The sequence below is a fragment of the Argopecten irradians genome, chromosome 6 (genome assembly GCF_041381155.1).
Source record: "Argopecten irradians isolate NY chromosome 6, Ai_NY, whole genome shotgun sequence".
NCBI classification, from domain to species: Eukaryota; Metazoa; Mollusca; class Bivalvia; order Pectinida; family Pectinidae; genus Argopecten; species Argopecten irradians.
Genome location: NC_091139.1, coordinates 1,377,653 through 1,388,576, shown reverse-complemented (window position 1 = coordinate 1,388,576; position 10,924 = coordinate 1,377,653). Strand labels below are relative to the sequence as shown.

Sequence of the window (10,924 nt, the reverse complement as noted above, 5' to 3'; positions counted from 1 at the left end):
CACGAGATTTAAATATACATGTATTTACATTCAATTGCATTCATATTGGTGAAAGAATGTTTATAGTCGAGGGCCTCACACAGTCATCTTGAAATCATAAGCATATATTCTTATAGGACACCAATCCAGGTGGGACCACTTTGTTATATTCTCAGGGATGAAAATCTTCAGCCGATTGGCTGATTTCAGCCTTTTAGACTTTCAGAAAACAGCTACCTGGTACATGCAATTCCATATAGTTTTCACAAAAAAGTAAATTTCAGCCTTTTTTTAAGCTTTTCCATTTTCATCTCTTTATTCTGAATATTGATAACAACTGACTTAAATATATATACAAGTATCATGAATGTCGTGGAAACCTTCCACCCAATGCCTAAGGAAGTAGACCTTGTAGAGACAAAATGCGGTTTGTCCGAAGGAGTAGGAAAATGTTTCGTCCCATGTGTCTGCGCTCGCTGATCATAGGACAATACCCATCCGTCCTACTCATCGGTTAATAATGTTAACGTCGTGTTATATGACGGCGGCCTCCTAAGTGTGCGATGTGCTGCGAGTATGGATGTTAAATATGTTTTGTTCCGAAACATTTTGAATATCAAAATCTGCTATTCGTTTCAGCTCTAGTTGTGGATGCTGCGGCAATTTTTCTTGACCTGTGTCTCCTTGTAATAGTTGGACCTTTTATAGAGTTGTTTCACTAAGACATGTCGCCGACTACACCGAACAAAACACCCCACCCGACCCTATTATACTGTCAACGACGGACAAACTAGTCGTCCCACTCCATTTATGTTGAGCGCTAAGCAGGGGCAGAAACTACCAGTTTTATAGACTTGGGTGTATATCGGTTGGAGAACAGAACCCAGAGTCTATTGCAAGAGCTGAACTCAAAGTCATTATTGAGGTGGTGTCATGGGAGGCATTAGGAAGAAGAAAGTCAGTTCTTACGATCCCGTATGAAGCCAACTTTCAGTCATGGAATAAATACAACACCCAAAATTCAACACCTTACCATATTTCAGGAATGGTATAAATGTGCCATACACACTATATCTATGTCAAATTAAGTTATACCTGTGTGAGATTTTCCTATCTTACCCTAGTATAAAGACAAGCTACATGAGATAATTACAAGTGCTAACATAGGGTAAGAGAAATGAACCTTAGAATAAGATTCTTAAGCTATCAAACACTCGCCATAGCCTACTCCTCGGGTTGAGATTCTCCGCACATACTTCACAAGGATATCCCGTGGTTGTTAGGGAAAACATTATACTCTTTCACCCCTTTGGGTGAGACGGTGATTGTTATTGTAGCTGTATGTTCAAAAGTTATATTGTGAAGAATTACAGCAGAAGTACATGTACTGCAAGTACCTACTGAGGGTACATGGATGATGATTTAAAAAAAAAATTTTTTTTTTGAATTAGTCATTGCGCTGTCCTTGCTTCAAAATTGGCAAATTTAGTATCATTAGGGATTTCCATTAAGGATGGAAATCCCTATTGTTATTATTCTGTTTTTTCTTCTTATTATTATTATTAAAAGCTAACCGATACTTACATTATATATATGATTGGCTTCTTAGGTAAAATATGTGTTTTCGTTTAAATATCACATACAGTGTATATAACAATAATGACAATAAAAAAGCTAACCTAATTTTATAACATATATATAATATATATATAATTCATTTTTCACAAAAAAATAATACGGGCATCCACTTGAAACATCATGATATACATGTGCATATCAAAAGGTCTCCAATACTTTCAAATGACATACGTATCAAATTATTTGTAAACGTTTCTGTCATAATTTGCGTGCCCCTGTGTTTTGGCTGAGGTGATCAAGATTGAATTTTACGGTCTCAGAATAGCAGTTGAGACTGCTTGTTTTACACATGTTCAAAGAAATTTAACTGTCGAAAACAGATATATCTAGAATTAATATCCCAGGAAAAGTTACATAATATAAGACCACGATCGAGAGCATCGTGGGTAGCGATATGCCAAGGTCGTCTCCTTGCAGGCGTGTACGGGACTCGCAAATTATTTAGTCTAGATGAAATAAATGATTATTCTAATCACTGGTTTATGTAAATAATGAATGTACTTGCAATATTTCCAACGTTGGAATTTTTATATTGCTATAATTAATATCGCTGCTGCTATCGTTTGTGCGATGAGATGAGATGAGGAGGTTTTGCAGAGTCATCTCTGTTTTCCCTGTCGACACCAAAATAAAACTTGTATTGTAAGATAGCGACCGGGTATTCTGTTTATCCTGCAACTTTTTCATTATACATACAGAAGATGGTAATCAAAACGAAAGCAAATTGCCTGTTATTTACACAGAATGTTCATTCCGGTGATTGTGACGTCACTGTTTGGCGGGATTGACTGCCGTTTCATTCATTCCTACTAAAAGTGACGTCACTGGAATGTTCGGGATCAAGTCAACAATTTTAGAAATTGAATCAAACGAAAGAAATTAAACATTTATTTACTGACATCGTAATATTTTCCTATTGCAACTATTACAGGAAATTCTTATTATCCGATATTGGGTTTTGTCCCGACTAATGTCGATATTAGAGCTGAATCCATCCATCGGGTCGATTAATTTTAAAGCATTAATTAATTTTAAGCTTGGTAAATACCTCTCTCATTAATGCCATAAAATCGCATGGTTCCTTATTAAACACCAATCCATTCTACATGAGCTGAACAGGTTATTTCAACATTTGATAATACATTGCTTCTATTGATCAAAATAGACTTTAAAAGCTCATATTCTTCCATATATATATATTTCCTAAAATGACATTAAAAATATAGATTCCAAAACTTAACCCATATTAATTAAATGATGAAATAACCTGTTATGATATATTTCTAAAATTATCAAAATGTCAGCAAAGAAAAATGCAACTATTAGATATGGAATAACATTGTAGTGTATTTTTCTTACTTCAAAAACAATAAAAAAAAATTTTAAATCATAAAGATTAAAGAGCATGCCAACTGTTTTTAATGGATCAAACCTTTTGTGGTATTTCCCAAATCTATGTTCATTGTTTGTGTATTCATAACAGTTTACTATAATTCCTCTGGACATAAAAAGAAAAAAAAAACCAAATAAGCTTGTATAACTTGCGCTCACTGGTATGTTTTTTTTAAATGTCAGTTATGGAAAATGTCAATCTCTCCAAAGGAATTTCAGCCAATGGCACAAAGAGAATTAGTTTACACGTTTAATCTAATCTGGATCTCCACTTTCTTGGACAGTCTCTACTATTGTATACAGTGGCCAGCTTCTTGTTTTTGTCTTTCTTTGCTTCCTCCCTCTCTGTCTCCAAAAGTGCAATCTGTTGCATTAGATGCCATTCTGTTTTTTCTTACAGCCTCTATAATAAAAAAGTAAATACATCTCTTGATATGTACTGTACAGAAATATTGTAGGGGTATACCATTAAACACAGGTCTAAATTTCTACATTTTCATGTCTATATCTGAGCTTAATTTTCACTCTCTGCCAACACATTTCTAAGCTTTGCTTCGATAACAAAATGCAGCTAACTTATCGTACAGTTTAAGTACTAAATTTTGATATGTAATAATTACTTTACATTATGATTAAGGCATTTTCTACTTATGGCTTCAATATCAAACTTTGACAGAACAAAGTATAATATGTCTTCCCTTTATGGACATTATACAATGACTAATTTTATACTTACTTGTGATGACTGCACATAATGAGGCTTGGTGTCCTTTCCTTGCCAATTAAAAAACTCGTTGTTTGAATCCGGCGAGTGCAAGTAGCGACAATTGTTGGCAGGTTGGTAATCTGTGACAATAGAAAAAACAAAACATAACTTCCTGAAACAATCATTCTTGTAAACTAAAACTAATTTATTTATTAGCTTATAAGCCAAATAACTCCCTTTTTGTTTCAATTGTTCATCTCAATTTTTTGAATACTTATAAATTGGGTGTACTATCTATATCCAAGCAGCAAAATTTGCACATACTTTGGGGATTTCCACCACAAATCAGGTGATGCTATAGTTTTGTTATCAATAACCTTCTTACCAAGTGCCTGGAGGGAGACTAGTGGTCAGTGTTTAGGATATGGACGGAAGAGAAATAAGGGATGTGTGATTTTAGTTTCATGTTACAGAGGAATGTTGTGAAGGGAGTCTGATCTATTCTATACATCACAGCCATTTCAGCATTGGATTATGTATTCAAAATTGTAATCTTGTATATAATTATATAACTCTTCACTTGTTAAGTTGCTTATCTAAAGTAGGCTTGATCATAAACAGCCTGATTATAGCAACATTAGTTATAATTGAAAAGGAATTTTCTGTACTGATGTATAATTTTAAATTTGCTCTAATGCTGTAAAATGTACTTCTTTATTAGAACTTTCAAACTCTATATCATATCAGACAAATAACTTATACTACTTATGAAATAATGTTATTATGTCTGTGGATGTTATTCAACTTAATCTTTTCTCGCCATCTACAGTGTATGCGTACACTGACCATGTGATTTAGACACATGTGGTAATGTTTACATGCAGCAGCAGAGGCTGGTCACTATGCACTTTAAGTATACTTTCCGCCCACTACCTAATCAGCTTAATTGTTAACCACCCGAATTTTTTAAGTAGGACGTTCCCAGCCTTTCAAAAGTAATATATTTCGTTGTTGCATGTACATTATGCACATGTTTCATAACATGTTATCTACATCTACATGTACCACTTTCAACCTGATCACAAATTTGGTGAAATATGTTTTTGGCATGTGTAAATACTGATAAATTGGCAAAGGTTTAGCTTTAGTTTGAACATGGAAATGGAACTATAAACATACACCAAACAATATGTACATCGCCACAACGTTAAAACAGATATAATATCATTATTATTGATCATTAACTAGTATATTATAACAAAAGTAACTACTTACAATTTTGATGTGGTCTTCAAGTAATTCTTCCTATATGTCAGCAAAACTCAAAATGAATTCATGTGTGCTGGTCAGCTCCTGGTCAACTAGCTATAGAGTGTGGTCCAGATACAAATAGATGGGGATGGTCTTGGCGGGAATAGTCACGTGACTCATAGCAGATGTGGATCATTGATAGTGCCCGCCAGCGGAAATTAGACTTACTTGTAAATCCTTGTACACGTAATGGTATAAATATGACCAGAAGACCGAGTCAAATATGCAAAAATTTTAATTCAAGCAATGAATCTCGCAGATACACACAGACAAAAAATAAAATAGGCCTAGGAAATAAAGAAAAAAAGTTTTTTTTTTCATTTACATTATTTACGGTACAAACCATTTAAATCAACTCACGGTCATTAGAGAAATTCTGGTAACTGTGTGTAGTACATAACATTGTTTCATTATTTTATTGAAAGTTTTTTTTCTGTCACACGTCGCATTGGCCTAATGAAACTGTATTGGGAATCGGCCAATTTGCCAATAATGGGCCAACATTTTACCAATGTAAGCAGGCCAACCATTGGGCGTACAACATCGGACCAATAATGGGCCAACTTTATCATCCCAACCGTTGGTCGTACTTCATCGGGCCAACATTGGGCCATTGATAGTACACCGACTGCCAGCGGTCACCCGACCGTACGACCATTACCCAACATCGGGCCAATATTGGCATGTTATCTGGGAAATGCTAATATTTATCATTAATATAAAGGACTAGCTATCATGTATATCAACTGATTCTGACTACATTGGAAGCATTTCTTGTCAAACAAATGGAGCCAGTAAATGGAAAGTTTCAATAGTTAAACTGTGACTTTTGAAAAACAGATTCTACATATATTAACCTTTTAATCTTTTAGATACCAATTATACATTCCTTTATTGTTTCACACCTTTCAGGTTATGAAATTAGCTTGTGTACTTGTAGAAATCAAATCAGAGATCTCCATGTTATGTTGCACACACATGTACATGTGATGCAAACTCCAGCTCCTAAAGATATGGTATACACATTAAATTGAAATCAAACAAACAATATAATTAGATATTTAACATACCTTATAAACTATGTCATCAATCCATAATATGAATCTTTGGATTATAATATATCCTAAGAATTGTTGCACATAGTTCATCTCTTTGTAAATGCCTCCATCACTGTTTAAAATCTGGTGATGTCATGACCCTATATTCCAGCACCCAATCAAAAGCCAGATTGTTTGTCATGTGATCATGCAAGAGGCTTCTCTTTTATTTATGAAAAATTAATTTTTTTTAGCTTCACATATTTTTGAAAAATAGAAAAAAAATAAACCAAATTTAGCATTAAAAAATCAAGGCATGTTTTTAAAGCATAATTAATATATAACCAGTTACTTCAATTTAGTTCATGAACATATAATTTATGTTCATGAATAGTTCATGAATTAAAAATAAGTTCATGAACAATCTACTAATGTTCATGAACAGTTCATGAAAACCATATTTAAATCTTATGTTCATGAACTATTCATGAAAAGTTCATGAAACTTCATGGACACTTCATGAACCAATGTTCATGAACTGGTTCATGAACTTTGTATGAAAAATTTTATGAACAATTCATGAACATTTACAGAAAGTTCATGAACATCAATTCGCAGGGGTAGTTACTATTTTTAACTGTGTTAGTTGTAATATAGATGTTGGTACCTACAGTTGGTAGTAGACTAAAGGTTACACATTGTGCACGCGGTGTGAACTACGAGTGGACACGGAGTGCACGAGGTTTAGACTACAGGTAGACACGGAGTGCACGAGGTTTAGACTACAGGTAGACATGGAGTGCACAAGATTTAGACTACAGGTAGACACGGAGTGCACTACGTGTGAACACGGTGTCCACTACGGGTGGACATCGTGTCAAGGTAATATGTCCACTACATGCAGACCACAGACAGACTAGATGATGTGTTAGGAGATATGAGAAAAAATATATTTATTCTGCAGTCTATATAGACTTTGACACATAGAAATATTTATTGCGATCAGAAACATAATATTTATTGCAACATAAAATTGCCGTTAATTACTGGAAATCATTCGTACTGTAATGTTTCTTTGAATTGATACATATAAAGCAAAATGTATATGTATATGTCAATACATATTTTCATTCAATTTAATTTATAAATAAGGACGTTTATTAGAAGTTATAAAAGCAAATTAACTGCGTAGCAAATTAACTGCGCACGGTAAACCACGTACTGGTTTTGTCTCATCAATGGATAGTTCAAGTCCGCATTTTCCAAGTAAAACCTATATTTCTTAGCTAGTGATATGTAGTTTAAACATTGACTTTTTATCTAATAAATCTTACTGTGGATATTTAGAACAAAGGACGTAGATGAAATTCTTTTTCGAACACATAATATGATGAACCTTGCGTGGAGTAAGAATTTCAGTGTTGGCAGATCGTCGCCCAAGAGATATTTTGATCGGCAAAATATTTTGATTAAAAAGGATATATTGATGGGAATAATAAAAGCAAGGACATATAAACATAAACAAATGAAATTCTTCAAAAAATGTTTAACTATGTATGTATGTAATATAGTTTTCTAAACGGCAAGGTGCGGGAAATAGTTAACCCTGTCAAATATATAATACGTATGCATTTGCTTTATGGAACCTGACGCGTTGCAAAGCATTGGAAATATGAGAAATCGTCCATAGATGTTAAAAGTCGGCATTAGAAATTACATTTTTTTGTGTCAACCGATTGAGGAACCTGTAAGCAACAAAAACTTAGTATCAGGCATATATATATACATGTGGCTGCTCGGGAACATCAACACTGTTCAAAGGACTACTCGCTAAAATGTAGGTCACATGCCTGTTACTAGATCTACAATTCATATTCTTTTTTACTTTGAAAGTAAAACCAGTTTTTAATGTTATCTCACTTCCTTCTACAATGTACTTACAAATCCCGCAACGAGGAGTGTGACACTTAGAAACACAACCATAAGATGGTTTTACTTTCAAAGTAAAAAAGAATATGAATTGTAGATCTAGTAACGTAATATATGTAATGATTTGTGGTAAATGCTCCGAATTTTATGTCGGTCAAACGGGTACTGAATTACGTACAAGAATGACAGTGCACAGACAGCAAATACGGACTGATCATTTACGATTTTTACCAGTAAGTAAACATATACATGAATGTTCTAAAGGAGAGTTCAAAATTTTCCCTTTATATCAGATGAATGATGCGGATGTTGTCAAACGCGAGGCTAAGGAATCTGAATTAATCAGACTTTTAAAACCTAGTTTGAACAGTGCTCATTCAAACTGACCTATTTTTGTTGTATGTAGGTACTTTTTTTCGGAAGAAGTATTATATATGTAGATGTAGCTCAATCGGTTAATGGCCCTGTCTTTTGCTCAGCACTTGGCGTGTTCGAATCCTACCGAGCACAGTAAATATTTTTATATTTTCATGTTTTGTCTTTTATTTAATCCGACATTGTATTCTTTGTATTCTTCCTCGTTGATTGTTTATATTTTGTCTCTTAGCAAATGACGTCATGAATTATGACGTCATAATACGTCTTCAATAAACAGTCTGAAGAGCTCCCTTGAATGGGGCGAAAGCGCTCACTAGTCAGTCGTTATTGTTTTTATTTCTTATAGATTTCGTCCGTAAGGATTTTTCTTTAAATTTATCATATATATATATATATATAAGCTTATAAATGTGTTTATAACAAAGGTCTTGATGATTGAATAATCATAATTTATATGCCTTGAAAATATGTATACAAGTAATGAGCTAGAGTTATATATATATATATAGTTTTAAACATATGTTAGAAAACATAAATAAATTGTATCAATTTGCAAGCACAATAAAATTATGGGATGATGTACCTGTACAGGTAACATTTGGTAATACCACTGTGATGGTGTGTTCCCGCTACGCCTACATTCTATAACAATAGGTAAAAAGATCAAATAAATAGTAATTATAGTCTGTTTCATACAAGTTTCTTATACATGTACTTTGTCTACTTAACTGGAGTTTACCTATATGTTTACCATATGTAAAAAATACTCCTATATACAATATAAAGTTTTTATGTAGTATATAGGAGTATTTTTTATATATGTATACGATATATTATTGACAGAACGTCAAACTCCTGTGATTATAGAATCGTCCTCGATGAAATATCATATCATAAAACATTTATTATGATTAATACATTCGTGAAAAAAATATGTTGAAAATTTTCTGCAAAAGTGTATTGTAAAATGCACATGCTTACGACATCATAATCTTCGTCATGAAAATATGTGATTTGTTACATTATATTCTCGAGAATTAAACCTGTGATATGTACACCATTTAATGAAATATACCACCTATAAAACACTCTAAGTCACTTCTTATAGTACCATACCAATTTGTATATGATGATTTGGAAAGAAGTTAAACTTACAAAAATATGCATGTAAGTAGGAAATATCATGTTGTATGCTTTCGATTTCAAGGTTTGTCATACCTTTTTTAGCTGATAACATGATAGATGCAATTTTGCTAATTCCCTTAGTCGCTGCCATAGGTTTCACATCATTTTTATTTTTTTTTTACAAAATGAATGTTAGTTCTCCTTACGAATGTAGTTTGCTGTCCATTTGATCAGAAAGTAGACATTTCATAAAAATCTGTATATTTTGTCATGGGTTATATAACTTATGAACTTAATTAAGGACTACATGTATGGTTTGTGCTCTTTTTGTCTCACGAATACGTCATTTTTCAAATATTAGTATAGAAAACATAGAGCGCCATCATTAAACAAAACTTATATTTATCTTATAAAGTTGTAACTTAAAGGATTTGTGCAGTCAAAAATGATAATTTCAGTTTATGCTGGAAACGGCTTTATTAGCACGTGTAGAAACCTCTCCGTTCCGCGCGCGACCGGAATAACCTGTAAACCGTCGATATCGAGGTCCAAACTTCTGACCGCCCGATTATGCATATTTTCTAGCTCTAAACCGTGTGACGTCACAATAGTCCGTGGCTTATAGCTGTACTATATCTGATGTGCTATCACTTACATTGACGGTCACAGGAAAAGCCGATCGACGATTTTTTATAATTACTTTTGAGTGAAGTTAATTGTACAATAACTTTGGCTCGAAAGTAAATAACTAAATCAGTGAAATTCGATGTTTCAAATACTCTAATTTATGCTCTAATAGCAGGTATCTTTGTGTAATAATGAAAGAAAATCCACAAAGAAATAAAAGTTTCGGATTTTTTGTCGAGGAGTTCAGCAACAAATAAGCTTTAATTAGATAATATTTTCCTGTAGTCTGTATCTTTGATACATTGTGAATTACAAAGTTTGTGACTGTAAAATGAAATTTTACGTAACAATTTACGAAATCCTTGATTAAAGTATATTGACGTACATACCAGAAACATATATACATATATGTATGTATGTTTCTGTACATACACACCGATGATTGATCATTACAAACATTGTGTTGTGTGTTGCTAACCGAATAAATTGAGAGTGAGAGTCAACATGTGATAGAAAGAATTTATTTTTGATATTATAAAAGATCTAAATATTGAGATATTAAGCAAAACAAACTATTTTTTCAGACCGTGCGGTCGCTTTCAATTTTTAATCGATATACGAGTAGATACTTCGATGTAAATATATTATTAGCCATGCCTTTGGTTTGATGGTTATGTAATACCTGGACCAGGATGTTGTTTACCTGTACACCACGCCATTCATCGAACTCACCTGTAATTACCTGGCCGCGGGCAGTTTGCTATTCGGTGGACTATATCGGGTATTTGCTATTGTCTTACTG

The 10,924-nt window shown here is 33.2% G+C and overlaps 1 long non-coding RNA gene across 1 annotated transcript; it reads right to left on the bottom strand.

Moving 5' to 3' along the window:
• Positions 1-2,694: 2,694 nt before the first annotated feature.
• On the bottom strand, positions 2,695-5,321 carry LOC138324689 (uncharacterized). Its single transcript, XR_011208666.1, has 3 exons — positions 4,991-5,321; positions 3,746-3,855; positions 2,695-3,412 (listed from the first exon to the last, which is right to left on the bottom strand). It is a non-coding gene; the product is annotated as an uncharacterized lncRNA (long non-coding RNA).
• Between the last annotated feature and the right edge of the window lie 5,603 nt (positions 5,322-10,924).